Consider the following 22,190-nt stretch of genomic DNA (forward strand, 5'->3'; position numbering starts at 1 on the left):
TTTCCATAAAATGAATCATGGCAATTATGACCCAGTTTCACATTTCTAAGTGATACCTGGACCTTAAGAAATATTTGATAGCTCCAAAAGATACTAACAAAAAAGTTTTCTCTGTAAAAGTACTTGGCACGATGAAATTTGAACCAAAAGTCCAATTCCTTGTCTGCCTTCACATTTAGCAATATCGCCAACAACCTCTGACATTTGCTGCTCCTTAAATTCTACTACATTTGGAAAAATATTTAGAAATTTTGTTATTATCCTCCCAGATGTCAGAAAATAAGAATTTGAGATTGATTCTTCTATCATGTTGCTGTTGTCCTGGATGCATATTATCTATTTTACATTTTCACTATTGAAAGTGAAAACATATTATTTTTCTTAAAATAACAGATCTCATTTTCAAGATGGTTTCTTTCAAGTTCTCTTTTAAATAGCAAAAATAACAATTCACACATTTCAGGATTGCAAATCTCATCTATCATTAATTTAACAATAACATTTATAGCTCCATTGGTTCTATCTGGTGACTCCCTTTACATGTAGCTCTGAAACTTATTACTCAGTTTGCTCTCATTTACTTTCTTACATTCATTTAATATACATAAATTTTAACAGTCTGCCCTCTTTAGTAATTTCCCTCAGCTCTACACTGATATGTTCTTCTTCTCTTTGTTTTGGAAAAATTGTATAAACGATCTCACCAAGAGTACATTCTTTCTTTGCCTTCTCTGAGGTTGATCTAGGCATGAAAGTGAAAACTTTATACATTAATGAAAATTAAAAAGCGTTAAAACTTTGTTCATTTTTTGCTAGCTCTACTTGTCTGAAGATTTGGTTACAGCCCGTCACTCTTATGGTGGTTGTAAATGATCCAAATTCAGCAGCTAGGGCCCCAGAAATTAGATCAACATTTCCATCATGTAATTTTTAATCCTCCATATTGCATAATATGTCTGAAATAATTCTCTAAATATCTTTTTAGAAAAAAAAAATTGAACTCACTATAACTCTAAATTAAAGAAAGTTATTACTGCTGAGAGAATGTTCTTGTAAAAACATCCTGGGTGCCAGAAGGCCTTTCCAGCAGGTATTATTGACTATGATAGCAGACTTAACAGGTTAAACTTGTAGCACTTAGAAAGTTTTTCTCCACTGAAAATCCACAACTGCCCACTGACATTCAAGAACACTGTGTATGTACTGACTAATAACCTGTTTTTGTAATGAAATTGTAGTTCAACTGGATATTTCTTAAAACTGTGTGAAATCTTCACTGATTCCTGTGGTCTCCAAAAGCTGGATGGAAATGAATCCTCATGTATTCAAACTTTGTTTAGTGCGAAGGAATTCAGTGAAAATGAAAAAAAATAAAGAACTAAAATGTCATACATGGAAAGCAGATCATCCTGAATTCTTATCATTTTCCACTCAAGACTGAAGCACAAGTAGAAACAGACAGAATGAAAACTGACAAGGGACAACAATTAACATTTTATTTTTTAACTTCAGAGACCATTTAACTTGTATTAGATATGAAAATTATGACCAGCTCTTATTTCTGATGAAGTGATTATATTCTATACTCAAGTCTATGTTCTGAGTCAGATAAAACATTTTGGAAAAGGGGAAATTAAGGCAAGGAACAAATAAAGGTAATATTTTTCTTATTAGCAAAGAGATGAGTATGAAAAAAGTCTTAATTTTAATGACATCAGTAGGTTTGTAGATGGTTTGCCACCTAGTTTTAATTTAAGCCCAACACATAATCCAAACAAACATAACATTTTAGGGCAAAAGCAAAGTTTCAGAATCTGTGAAGCAGGAAAAATGATCACTTCTCTAATTTACCCAGCCTAGCAAAGAGAATTTTATTCTAATATTGTTTTTGCTTTTGCTACTGCTTCACAATTACTGGAACATTGTATAAATTAATTTGACTAATTCTCCAGTGAGACCACGTCTGACATTTTTTCACTAATGTATTTCCTGCTGAGCGGGAAGACAAGCACATTAAAACTATTAAGAAGCAAGTGTGTCTTAAACTGCTGCTCATGACTGCTAGTATTTCAGATTTCTGCCTGAATGCAAAAAGAAAGGAGTATCATTGTTAGAATACTTCATTACATGACATCTTTGTCTCTTACTTCATTGATGATTGACTTCTTTCTTTCTTTAGTCTTTCATTTATTTAGATTGGAAAACATGATCTTTTTGAATGCACTTTAGCAAGCCATATAGATTAAAACAGCTACTGCAGCATATTAGCTTTATTTCAGTCTGGAATGAGTTCCTGCTTATCCTGTCACCCCAGAATCTCATATGGTCACCGAAATTCTGCTCTCTACAATTCAAATAAATTAAGTAAAATTAATCCTTTGCTAAAGCTGTTCAAATGATACACACCATAAAAATATATATTACTTTAATGATTATAGCATTTTATTGTGTTTTTTTCAAGCTTTTAATGATTTTTAATACATATCTCTAATATTAAGTGAGAGGAATTCTACTGTCTTAGCCTACTCTGAGAATGCCTTTGGGTTGGTAAGGTTGTTCCATTTCCACAGCGCTTTAAACCAAATTATGTAATTCTTTATGTGAATTATGAATCTTAATAAAGAAGATGAATTTTTCTCAAAATGCAAAATTTAACATTTTGTTTGGGAATATTCTTATGATGATAAGCATTAGGGTAATTCCATTATAGATACATAGTATGATTATTAAATCATGGTTCTCCATACCTTCGAGCTAATGAGCATAATGTGCATTGTAAAATTGGGCCATCCAAAGTGTTAAGAAGATATATAGTTTCTCATACTTGGAGCATAGATCAAAGTCTATTAAAAAATACTCGTCAGGTGTCACATGGATTGGTCATAATAGAAGAAATCTGTCCTTTTCAATAGTGCCTATGTCACGATCTTTATAACAACTTGGATACCACACGTGAGGGCTGCTCTGAAAGTAATGTCTCCGATTTTATTATACTGGCCCATGAAACCAGAGGCAGATGTCGGTGGTATGGCAGTAGAGATTGAACCTTTCTGCCAGTATTCCATTAAATATTGTTGCTGTGTGACAGACAGCAGCAGAGGGGCGGTCTGACACAACAACGTCTGACATAGATGAGTGTATAAAGCAAAGGAGTGGAACTGAATTCCTCCATGTGGAAAACACTGCACATATTGACATTCATTGACACTTGCTGAACATTTACGGAGATCAAAGAGTGGATGTGAACACAGTGAGGCATGTGGTGGCGTGTTTCAGCAGTGGTGATAGTGACAGTGGGTCACTGCTAGTGCAGAATTTTATGCATGGCAGGCAGGCTCTTGATCATTGTTAGTCAAAATACATAGCTAATGATGGGGGCTATGTTGAAAAATAGTGTTCTGTAGCTCAGAATTTGCTCTATCAAATTGTGTAACTGGGCTCTTTGCATCTGATGTAGTTTCCACAGAAATGAATAGGAAGCATTACTTTCAGAGCAATGTATGTAGATTTTCTAAGAAGTGAAATCCTGAAAAACCTAGGCTTAGATCTTTCTCCCTCAAGATTGTTTTCCTACATTCTTCTCAACTATTATCTCATTCATGGGATGTAGAGGGCATAGAGGACATAAGCAGTTTCAGCAATCATAAAATATGTATTTCTAAGTTATCAAAATGTGTTTTTCATAAGAACGTATTGATTGAATTTGTGTTACTGAGTAAATACATAAAATATAACAAAATGGCAGATGAAATTCTATATTCACTAGTGAAAAGTAGTGTATCTGGGAGAAAATAACAGCAGAAATAAACACACATATCCTCTGTACTACAGATTGCAACTCAGGAAAAAAAGAGATGTCAGAGTTACAGTTGATAGTTTTATGAAAATAATAGCTCCATACTCAACAGCAGTCAAAAAAGCAAATAAATTGTTGAGAATCATTAAGAAATAAACACCACATAAAGCAGAAAAAATCATTATGCAATACTGCAACTCAATGGTCTGCTCAGTCTTTGAATATCTGAGTACGGTTCTGGTGTTTCTTATCACTAAAAACATACAGGAAACTATAAAAATTAGAATGAAATGCAACCAGTGAGATCAAAGGTAAGGAATAGCTTCTGTTGATAGATTAGAACTCTTTGTACAAGATAAAAAGACGATTAAGACAGAGATCTATAAAATCATGAATTATTAATACAGTAGGTGAACAGAGACATTTATTCATTGTTTCTCACAGCACACGATTTACATAGCCTCCAAATGAAATGATCAGCAAGCTTAAAGCAAACAAAACACACTTTCTCACAGTACATAATCAAGCCATGTTAACACTGTCATAGGATGTATTACTCCAAGTGCAAAAATGAGTCCAAGAAGTGGTGAGATAAATTCAAGAAAGAAAAAAAACCCTTTAAATAAAAATTTAAATTTAAAAATTAAAATTTGGTACCGAGGCTCTGTGAGCTGGTCATTACTGAAACTAGGAGTGTTCTGAGAGGAATTTCATAGTATATTTGCATTTCTTTCTGCTTTTCCTGATGAACTGTCAGAAACAGGATACAAGTCTAGCTGGGCTTTGATAGAATTGTGGTCAGTCCTGCAGTTGTGTTCTAAAAAGCTTCCATAGTAGCTGCCATCACAATACAGTTTGCAAGGTAATTTGCAGCAGATCTTTATCTTTAAATTCATAGTGTTGTCTCTTTTCCATAGGTTCTCCATCCTAGATCTACAGCAGCTCGTAAATAAAAACTCAGCTGTGAAGTAGCCCTGTGAAAACAGTGTTCTCTCTTTCAGGCTGCATACAGGAGTAGCAGGAGTTCAGTGCACCTACAACAGATCAGAATAATCTTAATTTTAAGACCTTGAACAAGTGATATGCTGCTAATTCTAAAAAGCATTACAAGAGATGACACTATTCTTCCAAAGAATTACTCTTGCATGTGGAAGAGTGGGTTGGCATGCAGTGGAAGCCCTCACTGCTGGATTTCATCAACCAGCAACACCTGAGTGCTGTTCCTACTCTCCTCCCTCAGTTTCTTTCTTTTTTTTTTAGATGACTGCAATGCATATTCATAAATTCATAAACGAAAATCAAGTTGAAGAAAGCTTATTTTTTCCTTCTGCGTCCTCTCCTTTCCTGTGTTCTGTGGAAATGGAGACATTCAGTAAGTTAAGGTTAGACCTTGGAGTAGTAAATGCTTCACAGACAAACAGCTGAGTGTGTCCATAATTACTATGTATGATGCCTCGTAGATGGGACAAGTAGAAATGCATAAATAGCATTTTTGATCCTCCTTATATTATGTGCAGAGTTAAGTTGCACATCCACTAGTCTTTCCAAGTTCATTTACAACTTGCACACTGATTTTGTTCATTTGTTAAACAAAAGAATAGTGGAATAATGGCCTAAAATAACAGAATCTTCTTTCAAACATCTCTGTATCAAACCTGAATTATCCTTTGCAATACTGTTAAACTCTCTCACCAATCAGCGCACTTCTCCTTCTCTTTCCCTCCAACTCTGTCCCAAAACTATCTCCTTTCACAGTAATTTCTTCATTCTTGTTTTTCTAGCCCAGTAGAATTATTCCCACAATACCGCAAGTTTCAAATGTGTGTGTGCTGTCAGCTCTCTTATCTTTGTTTTTGCTTTTGTATATAAGCACTTTAATAAACCTCTTTTGGGGAGTTGTGTGTGCATGGTCTTTTTTTCTTTCATATTAATGCTCATAAATCCCAGAGTTAATCTGACCTTCCTTAAACTCCTTTTCAATAAATGTGCTGCTTTTCTTCCTTTCCTTTTTATCATCTTATGTTCTCAGTTTTTTTTCTTTGCGTTCTAACTCCTCCCTTGCAACCTAGTTTTCTCACGTCCCTTTTCTAGCTTTACACTGTAATTGTCTATAATTTGAGACCAATGAGCAAGGGTAACTGTAATAATGCATAGAGCTCTCAAGCATTTGCTCCTTCAAATCTCTCCAACTTTGGAAATTTCTAAAAACTGTGTTTCTTGGAGGATGGTTCTTCAGTGTTCTGCACTCAATATTTTGATACTTACAATACAGTTAATTAATTATAAGCAACACAAAGCAGGAGATCAATATTATGAGTTGTCATGAGTGAAGATAACGTTTATATCAGAACAGAAGAAAGGACATCCACTGAAACTTTATATTCCAGCTGCAAAAAAATTATCTTCTCTCTTGCAGTAGAAATGGAAATGTACAGAAGAGGAATGTTGAAAAATCAAATAAGTTATGGAGGATATGAAAATTGTTCTGAGGTTAAGTGCTCAGGAGTGTATGGATGACTGTATTGATTGTTAAAGGGTACTGAATCCTTATGTGAAAAGTCTACTCAAATTGTACAGAAATTCTTTACTTCACTGGAAAATAAAACAGACTCACAGGCAGTGAGAGATTCCTAGTGCTTAGGAAGGAAAGAATTCAGGGTTCACAGATGATTCCACCAGAACTTGTACCATTACAAAAAACATAATCGTGGAGAGCAGATTCTGGGGTTAAGGGCTAGGTGCACTAGGATACATGACTCTACTGCCTTATACCTCACTTCTCTCTTCAAAGTTATGAAAATGACAGCTAAAAAATAGAGGTTTCCTGGGAAATCTGTTGGTCTTCAAGGAGAACATGGTATGGAAACTGAATTTCACATTCAGTTATATGATCATCTCAAGACTGTAAATGTTGGCAAGAGACTGGAAGAAAGGAATCCCTACAAAAAATCCCACGGGTCTCATACTAAGTCCACACACTTTTCATCTGTCCCAGTGAAAAAAATAATTTATTTCAACATTATTTTTCCAGTGCAAATTGAAAAAGTACTGTCATCTCCATACTCCAAGACTTTTCATGTTCATTTGTATGTCTCCAAGAGTTCCAGGATTTAGTCATGTTCATCTGAAATATTTTCATTTTAAATGCTGAGAATGTTAGGGTTTTTCAGGGTTTAGAGATTTCCTGTTAAACTAATCACCTTGTTAAAAAACAAACACAAATAAACAAACAAATAAAAAATCTAATGAATATAATATTTTATTATTGCTATTTAAAACTCAATATTTTCTGATATTTTTTAATGAGAATGCAAGGGAATAATTTCTCTAGCCAACGTCTCATCTCACTATTTGTTTGTCCCTTCTTCATACTATTGAGCAAATTGTTGCTGGGAATAAAAGGACAGAAGTCTACTCTAATCTACCTCATTCTTTTGCATAAAGCAGGTCTTGCAGTATTCTCAGATTGTATCTGAAAGCAGTATCTGTAATAATGATAGAACTACTTAGAATCAAGGTAAACCAAAAATTATGGTAAGAGAAGTCAATAATTTCCTTTAGCATTTCTATGTTAGGTATGCGTTTTTGAATTACTCTGGGCTTTGTATTGCTGTGGTTTGTTTGAAGAAGCATGACTGCAAAAATATTTAGCCCAATGTTTATTTATTATAATCTTGTTTTCTTAGCACTCGTTTTACTACTTCATTGTATATGAGCATTAGAATTGCCAGATGATGGGTATGGAATCAGTATCGCATAGCTGTAAGAAAAGGAAATTCATGAAAGAAATTGCAGTTTAATGTACAATTCACAATGGAAAATATCTTAGAGCCATTTTTCAAAGAAAATTAGTAATGCTCTTATCACCCTACATTAGCCACCTTTCCTGGTAAGCTCTAATAAACATCATAAACAAAAGCTCCCTGCTCTGTCAGACAAAGAGCTCTTTTCCAGCAACAGATATAATTTCATATTAAACACCAGCATCAGAACTGTGATAGTTTTTGTCCTCAGGCACTTAGCTGGAGATTGCACCCAGACCAGCCATTTTTAATAATACCATTGCTGTTCCAAGCAATACGGTTTTCTTCCTTTATCTAAGCTCATAGCAATTCAGTTAATAAAAAGGCACCTTCCCATTCATCTATGTTTTTTTAGGCAATACCTTGAATCTGGTCTGTTTATTTTTTCAGAGTCTACAGACATAGAATGGTGTTCAATTGAACTTAAAAATGGCTTTCATCCTCCATGAGGGGATCCAATGCAGAGGGCTCGTTAGCAGCATTAGTCAGCCCCAGACCTCTGCCTAACACTGCTGAAGTACACAAAACATCTTCCTAAACACACAGAGATCACCCCCATGTTATGAAGGAAGCAAAAGCACATACATACAAAACCACAATATTTTTAACACTTCTACAGCTTCCAGACATTTCCAGTGATCTCTGGAGTCCTGTCAAGAACATGTGTTGCCTCTTTCCTTCATCTGGCAGACAGAAAGTAATTTTCAAAGTGAAATATATAATGCAGAGATCTGTACTATTGACATTTTGTTGACTATTGAATTAAAGGAAAATCAAGGAAGATCCAGACTTTGCTGCCAGATCCTACACTTACCACTTAGCATTGGTTTTGCTATGTTATGAATGCATCCTTTAGCACACGGAGTTCTTAAATCAAGGGAGTCCTGAAAAACAGCACTATTTTATTTTTTTTCTTTTTTACCTTGTAAACACTCTTGTCTCCTCTGAAAACTGATACCTTTATTTAGTCATAAAGATTTATTCTAACTTGCCATTTCACAAATAGAGACACAGCAGGTAATTGGGATTCCCTCTAATTTTATCCTGTTTTTAGAAGCTGTCGAAGCGCTGTTCATCCTCTCTGTACTGATGGCATTGAATCAGGTTATGTCCTTTCTTTCAATTGATTCCACTCTGGTGACAAAATCTTTACCATATCGGGACTGCCTCCTGCCCCATAGGTGAAAACAGCAAACATTGACAAAGCAAGGCTAAAACTGAATTTCCCAGTAACTACAACAGAATATATTATTTTTGGAAAATTTTACCATTTCTTTTCTTTCTGCACATTTACCAAGTACAATTTTTACAGGCAAGTTCACACATAATATTAAGACAATTGCTTGTACTGCTAGTAAGTGTGCATTTCAGCACAAAAATATTTATTTCTCCTATGCAAAGGGTTACCTTCAGAAATAAGTAAGGATAAGCATCTCCCACTGGCCTTCTACCAACACAAAGCATTATAAGGGAGTAAGCAATATATACATACATATTTTCCCTTCTGTATTCTATGTTTAAACACTGACAAAGTACATCTTTTGAATATGTTGCTTTCAAAGACACGATGCTATACTTAGTATCTTTTACCAATTAAAGTTTGTCTTATTTCATCAGTAGAGTGAAACCAGGAAGATTTATTAAAAGAAATATTTTAAACCTTTTTTTCTTGTTTATCAGGACAAGGTTACAGAAGTGCTCTTTTACATAAATAGAATGCTGCAGGCCTAACTTGTTCCACTTCTCCTCTTCTAGTTTGCATTATTGATGGCATAATTTTTCATTATGCATTTCCCTACACTTCATAGGAATTCATAAAACATTTCTTATCTGAAAGAAACAATATGTTCCTTGCATCACTTCAACTTATATTTTTTCCTCTCAATCTACATAACTAAATGCTGGGTAAACCCAGAGGAAATGTGTCCTCATTTCTGATCTTATTCGCCTAACTATTCTGGGAGGTCTTGCATTATAACCCCAAATTTTAGGAATACATTAAAATAGTTGCTCTTCATTTGGTTGGATTTCTGATCTACAAGGAGAGAATCAGTACACACCACAGTACGGTGTGAAGATTTAGGTATAATATTGCCTTGCTATGCCTTCTCTAGGTCCCACACTAGCTCTTCTATATCAGTCCGGCTATGTCTGTATGGATTGCAGTACACAGAATGCACTGAAACACATTTCCAAGCTACTGGCATAGACAGTCATTTCATTATCTCACAAACACTGTTTAGTGTTTATTTGGTATTTACTAGTAATCTGAATGGTCACATACCTGCTATTATTTCATTAGTGTTTACTGCTGAAACCTAACATGTTTTTTTTTTATTGCTTGTTAGAAATGGGAAAAATGAAGAGTTTACATCTTTTTCTGCACATTCACTAACAAAATATGAATCAGCTCTGAAATCTGATTGCCTCTCTTTGCTGCTATAGTGTTAGAATGAATGTACTATAGACATGTTCATCTCACCTAACTACTACTGCCTAGTCCAAACTGTCTAGTTTTCTCTCAGAGATGCAGAAGGAACTCAAGAGAGTAATTCAAGAGGCCCTAAATCTTATGTGTCTATCTTCAGTTGGGATACATTATCCTTTGGAGACATCTACCCGTCTACGTTAATGCAGAGAAATCACCTAAAGTACTAGCAAAGGCAAAGTGTATTCTGGGCTAGACTAACATACTGCTTTTTCTTCATATCTATTAAGGAGATGTATCTGGAATGCAGTGCATGAATTTTCTGGCATGCTTTATCCTTGATGATTTTTTTTTATGCTTTCTAGACAATGTTTGAAATTTTCATTTTGACTATACAATAATGCCACAGAGATGAGCTTTTGAAACTTGCCTATAAAATAAGGGACAGGGATGTAATTTTTTTTATTCTTAATGTAAGAAACACTGCAATGTTTTGGCATTGAAGAAATAGCTGTTAAATGTGGTTATGCAGAGCTTTTTTACAGTGCATCTCTAGTTTTTGGGCCTTCAGAAACTCTTTGGACCCTAATCCAAAACAATTACCTAATCTTACAGTCTTTGAACTGAAGGAGGCTGGAAATTGTCCTCCATTATCAACTTATCATCACCACTGAATTAACTTCTACATTGTAAATCTTTTCTTTGTAATAGCTTCTGGTCTGCACTAACCCATTTGATGTTTCATCACCTAGTTCAGACATGTGATGCTTTAGATACATCTGACAGGACTAAAATGAGAGAAAGATCACAAAATAACTCATTTTTAAACACAATATAGATATGAGATTCTGTAAAAGTCATCTGGTCTCTGCTTATGAGGTAACTCTTCACTTAGACTCCAGACTCTAAGGAACTTGACCTACATCCAAGCATTGCCCACCTATCACAGACGATGGGTATTCAGATACCTTGTTCTTTTGGTAGATTATCAGCACTCTTTGCCCCACTGTAAGGATATTTTTGTAGAACATTTTGAGCATTTTTTCTCAATGTGAGATACAAGTTTAACACTTAGGGCATGTGCTACAGACACGTGCTGTGGACATGCTACCCAAGGGCTGTCAAATACTGTTTATTCCTCTTTTTGGAGCTGCTGGTCATGCAAATAGGTAAGGCTTAACTTCACTAGTTGAATCTAACTTTAAATTACTTAAATTACTGCATTACAGTGCAGTTTTTCTCCTCTTAAGAGTCTACCTGGTAATTTATCTAGCCTTTTTGAGCTGACAAAGGAATTTTTGAATCTGTTGTTCTGCTTGTTCTCTTCTGAGTTCTTATTTAAATCATTTAGCTTTTAGAGTACACTGACCAGATATAGAACTGTTTTGCTTGTGGTCATATTGCACAGTTTGAATAATGTTGTCATATATATATTTGCATTTGACATTTCCATGTGCATACAGAAATCTTATTTGCCTGTATAAATTGCCATTGGGCACATTCTAACTGATGACTTTCAGCTACCACAACTCATTCAGTTACAATATTCTTGATATATGCTTTGTGTCTTTTGCACTTTGAGAGTATATTTCCTTTTCATTCTTACTCTTTCCTCTTATCTACCTACCTAGATATATCTGAACTTTGAACCACATTGGAAACTTTATTTAATAACAGAAATTACTGGTGGAATAACTATGCATGACTAAGTGTAGTTTCTGGTCTATTCAAATTGCATCAAAGAACTTATGTGTTCTGAACATATTTTGATGCATCATAAGGACAACAGGCATGTTTTCAGTGGGAGAAAATCCTGATCTTATAGATATCATAATATGATGCTTTACATTAATAGGGCTAGTTTTTATCAGGTTCTGCATCTACACATCAAAACAGAAATAAAATCTAAAGTAAATTAAATGTTTCAATTAATGTGTACACATTTGTAGTAGATGTGGTCTCTATATCATTTCTCTTACTAAGAAAAGATTATCATAAAGCTATATGTGAGCTAACCAAATCAATAACTGCTACCCATGTATATGCACACATAAGGAACAATAATGATTGTCACACACAGCCTCTTGCAATACATGCTCATAAAACAGTAAGACTCATACTGATCAATAACCCCCTGTTTCTACACAGCTGGATACATAAGATTTTGCCTCTTGCTGCAAGCAAAAGTCACATCAGTAGGCAGAACCACTGAAACGTGACAAGTCTTTATCTTGCTTAGGGCACCTTCAGATAGTGACAGTGTTATTGTTTAAAGCACCTGCCATTTGCTGCTAGTATTTCACTGACATATGATCAAAGCCTTGTTTTCTAACATATAGAAATATATTATATATATATACAAATATATATGTATTCATATAATGCAATATAATTAATGCACAATTAATTTACATATTAATTACTACATATGTTTGTGGACAGATAGATAGGTAGACAGTTAGATAGATAAATACAATGCAGTGCACACATTTTTGTTCTTACCTGGGCTCTACTCTGATGCAAATCAAATAATCATTGCAGCATTAAATCCTGCACACAGACCTGAGGATAGTCTGAGTTGGGCTGAGAGCTAGATCCTAAATATGCTGATCTACATTATGGATGTAACCTGTGCTTCTTAGAGCCCCTAAAACTTCAGCAGCACAGCTATTATCTGGTCCACTGCACACAGGCAGTGTTTTCTTGTTTTGTTGTTTGTTTGCTGTCTTGACAGAAAAAAATTGTAGGTGTAGCCAAAGAGAACGAGATGTGCAACTCTTTACTTCCACTGAAGTTCTAGTTAAATTCAACAAATATGCCTGTAATATGTATTCTAGATATAACCTTAGGCAGTCCTTACTGTCAATGGAGACAAATAGGCACTTTTGAGGTGTTGTGTGACTTATTTTAGACATTTATTTTAGGATAAAATGAATTGTACCCTAGCAGTGTTTATTTCTATCAATTCATTGTAACAGGAAAAGACTACTTCAGAAAGAGATCTCCACCTTTAGTCCCACACAGAGTCCATATAATGCTGCGAGCCTACATGGAGAGGTCAAACTGAAGCGAAGTTGTGACTATATCAGCTGGGATATTCAAAGTACTTCTCTCTCAAACTAACCACAAAAAACATTTGAAGTATACATATCCTATTATGTGACACCAATATGGCTGTGTGCTCATATCACCGTGCCACTGGCACGCAGTAGTGGCCTAAGCTGTGGTGTGACATCATGTTTTCTGGGGTGAAACGATGAGCAGCACTTCTCTGATTGAGAAATTCTACCACAACTGCAATCTAATTTTAGATAGAATGTTCAATACTATAGTAGAGGTATGCAATAGTTCTTAATCTTTTGGATAACAAATTTTTGTTGCTTCATTCTGATATTCTGGTCAGTAGTCTTCCAGCATGGTTTAAATTTTAAGCTTTGTTAGAAGAAGAGTTAAGTGTTGACAACAAACAGTTTGCCACCAATAAACATAACCTAGATGAAGAGTTCTAAAAATTTCCATTTTTAACATAACAATAGAAAATCTCATTAATTTCTGTGTATTCCTGTCAGGCACTCGTTAGTGAGTGATTTAACTATTGGCTTGATGCAAAGGTATTGATTCCGTGTATCCCTATCACCTTAACTGACCATTCACTCTGTTTAGGATACAGATGGATGATGAAACTGCAAGGAATTACCTCGATGATCAGTAATGCAAAGGACTAAGTTGGAGCATTACAACCCTAAATTACCTGTTTTTTCCTTATTTAGGAAGATTATGCTAAATTTGACTTTCCATAGAAGCCTAGAACTTAGATTTTATTGGCTAATATTGGGCAGAGAACCCTTCCAAGGACCTTCTGTCCTTGCTGAGATCTCACATACTCTTTTGAATAAAAAGACTACCCTGTGAGAAGGGTATAGAATAGATTTATTCTATTAGTGTGATTATTCTACCTTTAAGTGAGTCTCAGTGTAATGGATACAGGGCTGTTCATAGACTGGTAAGCAGATAGTAATCCATTCTAACATACTGTAGTAGGAAATTAGAAATTCACCCATCACAAATATCATTATATAAAGCTGCAATTATGCAATTAACATACCCACTCTTTTCACCAACATGCTAAATGCAGCAAGTGCTGTCTGTTCAGAGTTACATGGCTCTGGTCTGTACAGATTATGTGTTATGTGTAAAAAACTGTGGTTTCTTTTTTGAAATGTCCTTTCTGAAGTCACCTTGGTAAAATGATGGTTCCTGTTATTTCCTCGTTACGTTACTTTAAAAAGTCATATAAACGGATATGAAGGCTTAGTAGCAGCATTTGTCTTGAATGGCTTGTCTTTTAAAGAATTTTGTGCTGTCATAATGCATGGAAAGATTCTTCTGGAATCATTAGGAAATATATAGGATAAATGCTTTAGATTATTTAGAGTATTTAGAATATTTTTGATTAAGTTTAATAATAATAATACTCTATGTAAAAATGTGCGAATCCCTGTCTTCTAAGGAAATTAGAGGAAACAGTCAGAATGTGTACATCAGTACAGTAATGACAGGACGTTCATTTCAGGATTCAGTCCGGGAATGCATATATCCTAGGGCAGATTCAGTGTATAATGATAGGAGTTTTTTAAAGTACATTGTTGACTCAGGACCAAATTGTAGAGAAATTAAGATATGGCCTCCACAGTGTCAGTGTTTTCTTATTGAGCAGACCATTAGCAATACACTTCATATTGTCTTTCCTGACCTCTGCCTTCCTGACATAGCAATAAAGGGCTAGCTGTAAAAAGGATACTGCTGGCACCTAAAGAGTTCTATGGTAAAGCCACAAGTTTCTATACAGTAATTATTTCAAAGGATTTTATGGATCTAAAACAAATATTTAGATATTTAGAATAGATGAGATTGCTATTCTTGAATGATATTCTTGAAGTTTCTTTAATGATAACACTTTTCTTTTTTTTAATCAACGGTGTTTATTCCAGAAGAGTCAGACCCTTCCTGCATTTCTGCTTTCCTTATTCTGAAAGGAAGGGTAAACGCAATTTTTCATTTAGATTCAGAACCTATAAAATATGCAGACAGAACAGCACTAATGCCCCTAGGGAGTGCTACTCTTGTAGGTTAAGGTGGGAATTACTTTGTCATCAAAATATTATGAATGTTCTTCTATGAAATATGTTTGTAGGTAGGGCTTGCTTGCAAACAGAGAACTCATGTTATTAGTTGTTATTAATTTATAGTTCTCTCTAGGAATATTTTAGATCTCATTTTCTCTTTAACCCTTTTATTTACCTAGTGTCATTTTTTTTATTTTCCTTGCAAACTTCTGTTAGAATTGCTACAGTGCTCTTGTAGAAGCAATTTGATTTTCAAAGAGATGAGTATAGTATCTCATGAAGCATTAGGAATTTGAAATACTGAAGTTTCTTTTAATATGGAGGCCTATCTGTAGTTTTATTTTGATTTACATTTGTAGAGACAACTTTGTGCTCAAGGTATAATACAACGCTGAAGAAAGGACTGTTAATCAAAAACAGAAAAATTCCATGCTAAAGGAATTATTATAATAAATAAAGATTATTGTGACATTTATTATGATGGCCATGGATAGTCTTAATTTATCCAAACTTCAGATATCAAAAAATCAGATGCCTGGGCCAAGGCTGTCAACAGGCTTCTCCAATAGCCAAAAGAGAGAGGCAGAAACTTTCAGGGATATTTGTCATGGATGGTTGTCTATTGCCGATTCTCATCACAGATAATGGAGAAGTTTAACCTTCACAGAGCTAAAGCTGAATGAGATAAATCTCTCCTCAAAACCCTATTTTTGCCTAACTGCTTTTCACTTGAAGGACATCAGAGACCCCCCCACTTCCTTTTCTCTAACCCTTCCCACATTGACAGTTTTTTCTTTTCATACGTGTTTAGGACTTGAATATACAAAATAGCCAAGGAAAACAACAAAATAAGCATTATATGTTAGAGACACAACCTCCAAGCATATTTCCTCTGAAACCTTTTTTTTTTTTTTTTTTTGGTATCTTATATTTAGGTGCTTGTAGGAAATTTCAGAACTAGCTGTTTTCACATAAAAAACATCTAAGAGACTGAATTCTTGCATATTTATAGTAGAAAAAACATAGACACTAAGTACAGTGTGTAGAACTTTGTTGAGATTCGAGTTCACTATTGTACCCATTTCCACAGTATTTTCCTTCACATAGAAAATACTATATTAAACAGTTCGCTCCTGTTACATTGTTTACTTGTACAGATAAGATACCCAGAATTCAGACTAAGAGAGGGGGTAAAGACTTAGCATAAAATACAAGAGAGCCCTGCCAAGCAGTTGCAAAAATAATAATTTATTTTGCTATATCTACTTAACTAGATCCTAGAATAGAATATATAACAATTTTAACTCATTCAAACAGGAAAAATCCTCATGTATTCGCTTAGCTGTTAACTCAAAACCATCATTTCAATTGATTCTATGTAGAAAGTGACAAAATTGCTATTTTTAAGGAAATTATTTTACAAATAGATAGAAAACCAAATAATGGCTTTAATGGCAGCTAACAGATTGGCTCCCATCACATCGTGAATCTTCTATCTATCAAAGTCATGCAGCAGAACAATGGCAGTGATGAGTTTCTCGAAGCACTCTGCCTCAAGGAACATGGTCTGCGTGATCTCTGTAGCACAGGAAGGATGGGAGATAGTTTCTTTCCTCATTAACACTGCCAAAAAATGCATACTCCTAGTTGTGATAGTAGATTCAGACTACAGAGTAATGGAGTTTTTGATAAATTTAACTTTGACAAATAACAGCATATTGAAGCACAACAAGAAATTCTGTCTACTCTAAATTCAAACAGGCTTGCAGGAGAAAGTGCTAAGCCAACCGATCTCCTAGACAAAAATCACATTTTCACTGCATATATTCAGAAAAATATTTAGGTATAATTACATAATCAGTATTATCCCTGATTTAAATTGCTTAACTGGTCCCTTAAAACGTGGGCAGTGGGATCACGCTGATGAAATCTCATCACTTCACACATCAGGTGACAGATACTTGAAGAATATTTCAGTCTTGTTGCCTGCCACAGGCTGCAGGACTGCAGGTGGGTCTCTGCCAGGCTTGGATTGCACCACCACTTGCAAATGAATACAGTTTGGTTTTATCACTCTTCTGCTTAAGATCTAGCATCGGAAGAAATTATTTAGCATCAGGAGGAATGATTGACATTGGCATCAGTCTTTATGCTGTCATATGCTGAGAGTGTTAGTTGTTGAGACAGCTGTTCTGTTATCCACACATACTGCAATAGGTGTGCTACAAGGGACAGGATTATTCTGGCTTCACAATGTACCTTCATCCTCCTTGGTAACCATTTTTATGGTCAAAGCATATTTTCTGGCACTTATTTACTTCCAGTAGCATATTATATAACTTACAAAATGCAGCTATCCTATCCTATTCTATGAGAGAATCATCTTTTAATTTTAAATATAGTTTCACCTTCTATAATAGTTAATCCTTTCTTCCTTTTCTTAACCAGAAAGTTCATCCCTTCTAAGTTAAAGTCTACTAGACATCTGGCAAAATTTCTTATCCCTTTTTTGAAATAGTGGTGAATACTTTTGCTGTATAGTGGCCTTATTTTTAAGATTACTGGTATAATTAAAAACTGAGAAGGATGCAATCAGTGCTGCAGGTAAAGTTTCAAACTGTTTATCTGTATTTATACCACTGTCCTAACTGAAGATCACTTCAGAGCCACACAGCAGTTACAAACACTGTGCTTTATTGCTAAAACAATCAGTGTTAACTTTATCAGAATTCCCACTGGTTTCACTGGCACAAACCATAGCTTTTACCATTGCTGTAGGATATTGCTATGGATGAGGGAAAGAAATAGTGAAGAAAGACAAATAAAGGCGTTAATGAACTGGTGAGCAGCACATTACACTCAAATTATTCCTCTCACCAGCAACATCTGAAAACTTACCTTGTTCTTCTGTACCCTCACAAAAAAATACAATTCTGTAGCCAAATAACTGTACATCTCATTTCATAATTAGTGCTATTACATAGAATCTAAGCTTATACACATGTCCCAAGTGACATGATTGACTTCAGAGATACTAGCCGTCAGGAGTTAGTCACAAAGCATAAACTAATTAATGTTTGAGGACAAAGATAGGACAAGGGTGGTCACACATGTGATGTGCTTTTGAGGACTGCCAAATAAAAGTGGAAAGGAAGCATAACACATCATCTTCAGGGAGCTATTTCAGCAGTAACTGGAGAATCCGTAATTGCTTTCCTGAGAGCTTCTGCATTTTTGGTTTCCTCTTCCTTGATCATTTATTAAATATGACAAAAAAAGGGAAGTATAAATTGGGAAAGATTACTGAAATGTTTATAGGGATTATTTCAGCTGACCAAGAAATGTATCTAATAAAACAAATGTACAGATATTGAAAAATACACAACAATCAGTTTTTTCTTGTCTTATGATATTCAGTTGTGACAAGGTGTTTAAAAGAAGAACAAATCTGACATTTTTATCCCTTCTGATTTCTTTTACTTTTTGCACAGCAGACTGCTTTTCTTCTCAGGCCCAGATGCTTCATCCTAATTCTTTTATGGTAAGCATTTAAATATTATCTTATATGCTGACCTCCATGAGAATTAAAGTAAAACATCTGCTGAGTATAAATATAGATGATTAATATATGCTTAAGTGCCCTGATGAAATGGGGCTGTGTTAGCATTGTTCTTATTTCATATACAAGAATGTGAAGTTTGGAATAAAATTATGGAACAATGCTGCAGTCACCGCTGATTCACTGTGGTGAACACTGCATTGCTTGTGTCTAGATAGGAACATGGCAGACCCTGGTGAGAACGCCCAGCAGCAGCAGGCCAGATGTATCATTTATTTCTGTACTTAGCCAACAGGGAATTCAGGGCAGAGGAAGTCAACCATAGAATCATAAGGTTTGAAAGACCAATAAAATCACCTAGCCCCACCATCAACCTATGCCCATGACTGCTCTAGACCTTGTCACTCAGTGATACACCTGCCTCTTTTCTTGAACACCTCCAGGGATGGTGACTCCACCATACCTCCTGGGGCAGCCTCTTCCAATAACTTACCACTATTTCTGAAAATAAATTTTTCCTAATGTCCAGCCTGAATGAAGGCAACATGGTGAGCAAGGGCAACAGGAAATGTGACAGGAAATAATAGATGGTCCATGGGAAGGGCACTGGCAAGACTGGTACACAACCTGGGCAAGGGCTAAAAGTGCTGATAACTCAAGGGATCTGTAGGCAGACTGAGAGAAGGACTGCTTTGCAACAGATTTAGGATATAAGTCTGACAAAACATTAAAAACTGGAACAAGCTAACTTAGCTGGGTAGGAGGGTGAAATTACTCCTGTCAGTGCCAGCTTTGAGAGTTCACCTGTTTACAGCGTCATGGTTTTATGATTTTTGGTTATCGGTATTCCACATCATAACATCATGTAGTACACTGGGAGCTCCAGTTCCATGGATCACGGATAGTTGAGGGTACCTGGTTCTCAAAAGAGAAGAACAACTACATTTCCCAGGGGACTTTGCTGCTCTCTTACCGTTTTCCATTCAGAGAGAAAGATAAAACTGTTCGCAGATCATGAGATGATCCCTCTTCTCTGCCCGTCTCTCGTTCCAGCAGCATCTCGCTCCCCAGCTGTCTCACCATTGGCACTAGAGTAAGGCCTACCTTAATTTTGGACACTCGCTTTTTATTGGATTTATTAGCTTAAATTGTAATTATATTGTAATATATTGTGTTATTTTGCATTCTGATATCTTATTTAGTAAATTAGTTTGTTTCTCCTCAGATTGTTGCCACTGTTTTGTTTTTAGGCCCATCCCCCTACCCTTTTTCCCTTTTCCCTTTCCCGGGGCATGGGTCCGTGGGTCCCCCATCCCACTCATCACGGAACTGGGCTGAACCTGCCTGTAAACCGCTGACATACAGACATGAGTTTGAATGGGATATCCAGGTGAGAGTGGAAGCTACTTGAGTAGTGAAGTTGGGCTGAGGCCAGCACGGGAGTGAGACAAGCCAAAGAGAAGTTGGACGGAGCATGGTAGCAGTTTTGTGGAGATGAGAAGGGAGTGATGCCAGGAGAGCACAGATAGCCTGTTACCCATCAGACATGCTCCATGGGTGGATAGCATGGCTGGGACAGATGTAAACCCAAGTCCCTAATTCTTGCTGTAATTCTTACACAAACTCAAACAAAACGGGTAGCCCACTAAGAGGGTACTGATGTTATCTATTCTTCCCCTGCCTTATATAACAGATGTTGAGTGGTAAATTTAAAAGCTACATTGTTTTTCATTCATTAACAATCCTTATCAATATTCCACGTGTAGATTTTTTTTCTGTCTCACTTCACAGAAAGTAAGAAGCATCTTCCCATCCATACAACAACAAATAAGCACTAAAAAATGACACCTAGGTTATCCAGTCAAGTTGTAGGAAGCTCTGAAAAAGGGAATTGAATTAATCCAAGACATTAATTTGCTCTGAGTGCACATGTATACACATGCAAAAATATTTTTTCCAATCAGAATCATAGTTCATACAGAAAAGTATCAATTGTTTTACTTTTCCTTTTATGTTTCATTTCTGGATTCTTCTGTGGAAGAACTCTTTCTGTGAAAGAATTCTTTCAGGTTATATTTTGGCGCTCAGTCTGCTTCTCTCTTTTCTTTGTAGTTTCCCTGCTGCAACAGAAGAGCTATAGGTGGAATGAAATCTTGACACAGATTATACTTTAAGCAAAAGTGACCTTATAGATTTATGGCTCCTTTAGTTTCTTTACTTCCAAAAATAAGTAAACAGCATTATTGTATAGATATCCTGCCTATTAAACCAAATTGTGCTACCTTTTTCTTAGGCTCTCAGCTAATAGAAAGCCTAATAAATATATATTTACTAAGAGGCAGGTAATGAATTTGAAAGATGCTGTAAGCATGAACTCCTCACTGAAGTTCCACTTAAAGTGCAAAAGTTGGTCTTTTCTTCACTGTCTGAAAGAAGACAAATTCATACTGGATAAAGTTGTTGAAAGGTCAGTGAGGTGTAGGTATTTTTTTGACAGTCATTTGGACATTTCTGTTTATTGAATTAGAAGTGACATTGGACAATATTCTGATGCAGGAGAAAAGTGTGTCCCTATCAGGTTTAAATTAACAGTATAGGAAGTCTGAGAATTCAGTGGAGCCCCAGCATTTCTTCCTAAAACTTACTTTCCTAGTACTACCTTTTATTCACAAGGCAAAAAAGGGGAAAAAAGTCGATGTTAGACCAATGTGTATAATTCATTGGGCAAATTACATCCCTTTAAACAGGAAGAACTGTTATTCATTTTTAATTTTAATAAATATACTGATGTGTACTGCTTCTGTTTTTCACATCCACCCAAAATTTTATGTCTAGTGCATTGCCTCATAACTTGAAGCCAAAAACTCAGTGCAGGCTGCTAGAAGACACACTCTCTCAGTCAGATCATTAGAGAAGCTTTAATCCTTTAGAACAATTTTTCAATACTGTTTACTCTAGGGACTTCCCTGTACAAATCCTCTTTACACAAGACAAGAATAACGCAGGAAGAAACTATTTGTCTCTGATCTCTGCAAAGAAGGAGAGCAAGCCTGATTCCTCAGGGGGCTTTCTATCACTTAAACTAACCAGGAGGGGATTAATCAAAGATATCTTTGCTGCATGATGTACAGCCAGCTTCAAAGCTACAATCACATTGATCAGTGTACAGCAGAACAACACTCACAGCATCTTGTGTTTTAAGTTGAGGTAGAGTAGAGCCGGAACGTCCAGTTTGTTTCATCACTCCTTCTCTTCTATCCAAACAACAGCAGGGTTTCGTGATGTCCTGGAATCCAAAGTACAGTGGTCAGCTGTTGGCACAGGAGCTCAGACTTCTGCTGGAATGAAGAGTAAGCTGGTGGTGATTTCACGTACATATTCCTCGCAAACAAACCCAACCTTCTTCTGTGTAGCCTTTTAAAAGCTGTCTTGTATGCAAAACTAATTTCCTCTAGAAGTGAGAGATTGATTATCTCTG

At 35.6% G+C, this 22,190-nt stretch overlaps 1 long non-coding RNA gene across 1 annotated transcript; it reads right to left on the reverse strand.

The window, feature by feature from the left end:
• On the reverse strand, positions 4,204-22,042 carry LOC110394720. The gene is made up of 2 exons (XR_002435830.1): positions 21,897-22,042; positions 4,204-4,830 (listed from the first exon to the last, which is right to left on the reverse strand). It is a non-coding gene; the product is annotated as an uncharacterized LOC110394720 (long non-coding RNA).

This window comes from Numida meleagris, chromosome 2, assembly GCF_002078875.1.
Source record: "Numida meleagris isolate 19003 breed g44 Domestic line chromosome 2, NumMel1.0, whole genome shotgun sequence".
In the NCBI taxonomy this organism is placed as follows: Eukaryota; Metazoa; Chordata; class Aves; order Galliformes; family Numididae; genus Numida; species Numida meleagris.